The sequence below is a fragment of the Oncorhynchus mykiss genome, chromosome 13 (genome assembly GCF_057628025.1).
Source record: "Oncorhynchus mykiss isolate SJ-2025 chromosome 13, ASM5762802v1, whole genome shotgun sequence".
Lineage (NCBI taxonomy): Eukaryota > Metazoa > Chordata > Actinopteri > Salmoniformes > Salmonidae > Oncorhynchus > Oncorhynchus mykiss.
In genome coordinates this window covers 11,305,001-11,312,500 of record NC_143034.1, presented here as the reverse complement: position 1 = coordinate 11,312,500, position 7,500 = coordinate 11,305,001, and the positions used below count along the sequence as shown (strand labels likewise).

General features: G+C 42.1%; 1 protein-coding gene across 8 annotated transcripts in view; it reads right to left on the bottom strand.

Annotated features, from left to right (window-relative positions):
* The window catches only part of LOC110516202 (bromodomain-containing protein 4), a 46,371-nt gene that overhangs the window by 6,684 nt on the left and 32,187 nt on the right, over positions 1-7,500 (bottom strand). The window lies entirely within an intron of this gene.

Below are 7,500 nucleotides of genomic sequence, written 5' to 3'. Positions count from 1 at the left end.
GACTTACAGGAAAGTATTTTTTTTACAACTAAATCTATTTTATTTATGGAAGTGGAATTTCACAGGAAGGGTCCCAGACACGTGTTGTGTGATTCCACATGCTTTTGAGAAACTTACACCGACCAGCAAATCATGTTTTTGAGAAACCTGAGCAGATCACTTCCTCATCCTCGTTGTGTAGTATGGGAGCTCTGATACAAACACGAACAAAGACTTCAAAAACACCCAGATAGGAAACAGATCACTTCCTCATCCTCGTTGTGTAGTATGGGAGCTCTGATAAACATCAAAGACTTCAAAAACACCCAGATAGGAAACAGATCACTTCCTCATCCTCATTGTGTAGTATGGGAGCTCTGATAAACATCAAAGACTTCAAAAACACCCAGATAGGAAACAGATCACTTCCTCATCCTCGTTGTGTAGTATGTGGGGGGTCCCAAAAAACCCATCAACAAAGGCTCCAAAAACACCCTAATATGTCCTTTAATAAAAGGACAACGCTCTCAGTATTGTAATGCAGGTCTGTAGATATATACATGATGTTGTGTCATTCTCAACTTCAGCCACAACTCTGTATTCCATCTGGTTAAACTCAAGCAATTTTATGCACGTGCATATTGGCGTGCGTGGGTGTACTTCCTCGTTCCCAAATCCTACTGTGTGCATGTAGGCTAAATGGGGGGGTCCTACCGACATAGGTAAGGTATAGCTTTCCTTACGATGTCAGTAACTCACCAGAAAACAGACGAGAAAGGAGACGGCGAACCAAAGTAGTTTTAGTTGTTCGGTTTGCTGAACATTGCTGAAAATGGTTTACAGATGTGCAAAATCCCCCCAAAAACACAAGAAAAAACAAACATCGTACTATAACTTTTCACTGACTTCTAGTGGATGACTGATATCTCTAATGAGGCTTTGGCTAGTTGTTCTGTACAGACGCATAAACACTCCCGTCTACAGACTTCTTGTGGATGACTGATATCTAATGAGGCTTTGGCCAGTTGTTCTTTACAGACGCATAAACACTCCCGTCTACAGACTTCCTGTGGATGACTGATATCTCTAATGAGGCTTTGGCTAGTTGTTCTGTACAGACGCATAAACACTCCCGTCTACAGACTTCCTGTGGATGACTGATATCTAATGAGGCTTTGGCCAGTTGTTCTGTACAGACGCATAAACACTCCCGTCTACAGACTTCCTGTGGATGACTGATATCTAATGAGGCTTTGGCTAGTTGTTCTGTACAGACGCATAAACACTCCCGTCTACAGACTTCCTGTGGATGACTGATATCTAATGAGGCTTTGGCCAGTTGTTCTGTACAGACGCATAAACACTCTCGTCTACAGACTTCCTGTGGATGACTGATATCTAATGAGGCTTTGGCTAGTTGTTCTGTACAGACGCATAAACACTCCCATCTACAGACTTCGCACGTTGAATCTACTGGTCTGCAGGGAGCGTTTTTCTGATGATGAGTAAAACCACCACAGAGAAGAAAAGTCATCGCTGCAAGACGTTTCCAGACCCGTCTAGGACCTGCAGAAAGAGCAGTTGAGGGAAGAGAGAGGCGTTTGCCATCGTTCTGTAAAATCAGGACATTATGTTCAAGTTGACCTTTTGAGAAGCCATTTCACAGCCACCACACAAATGGTCATCTCAAAACCAGTTTAGGCCATATGTCTTGATTTACAGAATAATAGCAAACCACTCAAAGCAAAAAAAATGGGGCACACATTATTCACAGGAGACTGCCGGAGTTGGGTCAGTAACCTTGATTTACAGAACAATGATGCTTAAAAACGGCCCATCTCAGGGTCCCAGACTCCAACGGTGATTGGGGCCAAGACAACAATGGTTTGATGATGTATCCTCCCATCTACCATGTAGTCCATGATACTGTCAATATGTATCCTCCCATCCACCATGTAGTCCATGATACTGTCAATATGTATCCTCCCATCCACCATGTAGTCCATGTTACTGACAATATGTATCCTCCCATCCACCATGTAGTCCATGATACTGAACTGATACTGTCAATATGTATCCTCCCATCCACCATGTAGTCCATGTTACTGAACTGATACTGTCAATATGTATCCTCCCATCTACCATGTAGTCCATGATACTGTCAATATGTATCCTCCCACCCACCATGTAGTCCATGTTACTGAACTGATACTGTCAATATGTATCCTCCCATCTACCATGTAGTCCATGATACTGTCAATATGTATCCTCCCACCCACCATGTAGTCCATGTTACTGAACTGATACTGTCAATATGTATCCTCCCATCCACCATGTAGTCCATGTTACTGTCAATATGTATCCTCCCATCTACCATGTAGTCCATGATACTGTCAATATGTATCCTCCCATCCACCATGTAGTCCATGATACTGAACTGATACTGTCAATATGTATCCTCCCATCCACCATGTAGTCCATGATACTGTCAATATGTATCCTCCCATCCACCATGTAGTCCATGTTACTGTCAATATGTATCCTCCCATCCACCATGTAGTCCATGATACTGAACTGATACTGTCAATATGTATCCTCCCATCTACCATGTAGTCCATGATACTGTCAATATGTATCCTCCCATCCACCATGTAGTCCATGATACTGAACTGATACTGTCAATATGTATCCTCCCATCCACCATGTAGTCCATGATACTGAACTGATACTGTCAATATGTATCCTCCCATCCACCATGTACTCCATGATACTGAACTGATACTGTCAATATGTATCCTCCCATCCACCATGTAGTCCATGATACTGAACTGATACTGTCAATATGTATCCTCCCATCTACCATGTGGTCCATGATACTGTCAATATGTATCCTCCCATCCACCATGTAGTCCATGATACTGTCAATATGTATCCTCCCATCCACCATGTAGTCCATGATACTGAACTGATACTGTCAATATGTATCCTCCCATCCACCATGTAGTCCATGATACTGAACTGATACTGTCAATATGTATCCTCCCATCTACCATGTAGTCCATGATACTGTCAATATGTATCCTCCCATCCACCATGTAGTCCATGATACTGTCAATATGTATCCTCCCATCCACCATGTAGTCCATGATACTGAACTGATACTGTCAATATGTATCCTCCCATCCACCATGTAGTCCATGATACTGTCAATATGTATCCTCCCATCCACCATGTAGTCCATGATACTGAACTGATACTGTCAATATGTATCCTCCCATCCACCATGTAGTCCATGATACTGTCAATATGTATCCTCCCATCCACCATGTAGTCCATGATACTGTCAATATGTATCCTCCCATCCACCATGTAGTCCATGATACTGTCAATATGTATCCTCCCATCCACCATGTAGTCCATGATACTGAACTGATACTGTCAATATGTATCCTCCCATCCACCATGTAGTCCATGTTACTGAACTGATACTGTCAATATGTATCCTCCCATCCACCATGTAGTCCATGATACTGTCAATATGTATCCTCCCATCCACCATGTAGTCCATGATACTGTCAATATGTATCCTCCCATCCACCATGTAGTCCATGATACTGAACTGATACTGTCAATATGTATCCTCCCATCCACCATGTAGTCCATGATACTGTCAATATGTATCCTCCCATCCACCATGTAGTCCATGATACTGAACTGATACTGTCAATATGTATCCTCCCATCCACCATGTAGTCCATGATACTGAACTGATACTGTCAATATGTATCCTCCCATCTACCATGTAGTCCATGTTACTGAACTGATACTGTCAATATGTATCCTCCCATCCACCATGTAGTCCATGATACTGTCAATATGTATCCTCCCATCCACCATGTAGTCCATGATACTGTCAATATGTATCCTCCCATCCACCATGTAGTCCATGATACTGAACTGATACTGTCAATATGTATCCTCCCATCCACCATGTAGTCCATGATACTGTCAATATGTATCCTCCCATCTACCATGTAGTCCATGATACTGAACTGATACTGTCAATATGTATCCTCCCATCCACCATGTAGTCCATGATACTGTCAATATGTATCCTCCCATCCACGATGTAGTCCATGATACTGTCAATATGCATCCTCCCATCCACCATGTAGTCCATGATACTGTCAATATGTATCCTCCCATCCACCATGTAGTCCATGATACTGAACTGATACTGTCAATATGTATCCTCCCATCCACCATGTAGTCCATGATACTGAACTGATACTGTCAATATGTATCCTCCCATCTACCATGTAGTCCATGATACTGTCAATATGTATCCTCCCATCCACCATGTAGTCCATGATACTGAACTGATACTGTCAATATGTATCCTCCCATCTACCATGTAGTCCATGTTACTGAACTGATACTGTCAATATGTATCCTCCCATCCACCATGTAGTCCATGATACTGTCAATATGTATCCTCCCATCCACCATGTAGTCCATGATACTGTCAATATGTATCCTCCCATCCACCATGTAGTCCATGATACTGAACTGATACTGTCAATATGTATCCTCCCATCCACCATGTAGTCCATGATACTGTCAATATGTATCCTCCCATCTACCATGTAGTCCATGATACTGAACTGATACTGTCAATATGTATCCTCCCATCCACCATGTAGTCCATGATACTGTCAATATGTATCCTCCCATCCACGATGTAGTCCATGATACTGTCAATATGCATCCTCCCATCCACCATGTAGTCCAAGTTACTGAACTGATACTGTCAATATGTATCCTCCCATCTACCATGTAGTCCATGATACTGTCAATATGTATCCTCCCATCCACCATGTAGTCCATGATACTGTCAATATGTATCCTCCCATCCACCATGTAGTCCATGATACTGAACTGATACTGTCAATATGTATCCTCCCATCTACCATGTAGTCCATGATACTGTCAATATGTATCCTCCCATCCACCATGTAGTCCATGATACTGTCAATATGTATCCTCCCATCCACCATGTAGTCCATGATACTGAACTGATACTGTCAATATGTATCCTCCCATCCACCATGTAGTCCATGATACTGTCAATATGTATCCTCCCATCCACCATGTAGTCCATGATACTGAACTGATACTGTCAATATGTATCCTCCCATCCACCATGTAGTCCATGATACTGTCAATATGTATCCTCCCATCCACCATGTAGTCCATGATACTGTCAATATGTATCCTCCCATCCACCATGTAGTCCATGATACTGTCAATATGTATCCTCCCATCCACCATGTAGTCCATGATACTGAACTGATACTGTCAATATGTATCCTCCCATCCACCATGTAGTCCATGTTACTGAACTGATACTGTCAATATGTATCCTCCCATCCACCATGTAGTCCATGATACTGTCAATATGTATCCTCCCATCCACCATGTAGTCCATGATACTGTCAATATGTATCCTCCCATCCACCATGTAGTCCATGATACTGAACTGATACTGTCAATATGTATCCTCCCATCCACCATGTAGTCCATGATACTGAACTGATACTGTCAATATGTATCCTCCCATCTACCATGTAGTCCATGATACTGTCAATATGTATCCTCCCATCCACCATGTAGTCCATGATACTGAACTGATACTGTCAATATGTATCCTCCCATCTACCATGTAGTCCATGTTACTGAACTGATACTGTCAATATGTATCCTCCCATCCACCATGTAGTCCATGATACTGTCAATATGTATCCTCCCATCCACCATGTAGTCCATGATACTGTCAATATGTATCCTCCCATCCACCATGTAGTCCATGATACTGAACTGATACTGTCAATATGTATCCTCCCATCCACCATGTAGTCCATGATACTGTCAATATGTATCCTCCCATCTACCATGTAGTCCATGATACTGAACTGATACTGTCAATATGTATCCTCCCATCCACCACGTAGTCCATGATACTGTCAATATGTATCCTCCCATCCACGATGTAGTCCATGATACTGTCAATATGCATCCTCCCATCCACCATGTAGTCCATGTTACTGAACTGATACTGTCAATATGTATCCTCCCATCTACCATGTAGTCCATGTTACTGAACTGATACTGTCAATATGTATCCTCCCATCCACCATGTAGTCCATGATACTGTTAATATGTATCCTCCCATCCACGATGTAGTCCATGATACTGTCAATATGCATCCTCCCATCCACCATGTAGTCCATGTTACTGAACTGATACTGTCAATATGTATCCTCCCATCTACCATGTAGTCCATGTTACTGAACTGATACTGTCAATATGTATCCTCCCATCCACCATGTAGTCCATGATACTGTCAATATGTATCCTCCCATCTACCATGTAGTCCATGTTACTGAACTGATACTGTCAATATGTATCCTCCCATCTACCATGTAGTCCATGTTACTGAACTGATACTGTCAATATGTATCCTCCCATCTACCATGTAGTCCATGATACTGTCAATATGCATCCTCCCATCCACCATGTAGTCCATGTTACTGAACTGATACTGTCAATATGTATCCTCCCATCTACCATGTAGTCCATGTTACTGAACTGATACTGTCAATATGTATCCTCCCATCTACCATGTAGTCCATGATACTGTCAATATGCATCCTCCCATCCACCATGTAGTCCATGTTACTGAACTGATACTGTCAATATGTATCCTCCCATCTACCATGTAGTCCATGTTACTGAACTGATACTGTCAATATGTATCCTCCCATCTACCATGTAGTCCATGATACTGTCAATATGTATCCTCCCATCCACCATGTAGTCCATGATACTGCCAATATGTATCCTCCCATCCACCATGTAGTCCATGATACTGAACTGATACTGTCAATATGTATCCTCCCATCCACCATGTAGTCCATGATACTGTCAATATGTATCCTCCCATCTACCATGTAGTCCATGTTACTGAATTGATACTGTCAATATGTATCCTCCCATCCACCATGTAGTCCATGATACTGTCAATATGTATCCTCCCATCCACCATGTAGTCCATGATACTGTCAATATGTATCCTCCCATCTACCATGTAGTCCATGATACTGAACTGATACTGTCAATATGTATCCTCCCATCTACCATGTAGTCCATGATACTGTCAATATGCATCCTCCCATCCACCATGTAGTCCATGATACTGAACTGATACTGTCAATATGTATCCTCCCATCTACCATGTAGTCCATGTTACTGAACTGATACTGTCAATATGTATCCTCCCATCTACCATGTAGTCCATGTTACTGAACTGATACTGTCAATATGTATCCTCCCATCTACCATGTAGTCCATGATACTGTCAATATGCATCCTCCCATCCACCATGTAGTCCATGTTACTGAACTGATACTGTCAATATGTATCCTCCCATCTACCATGTAGTCCATGTTACTGAACTGATAC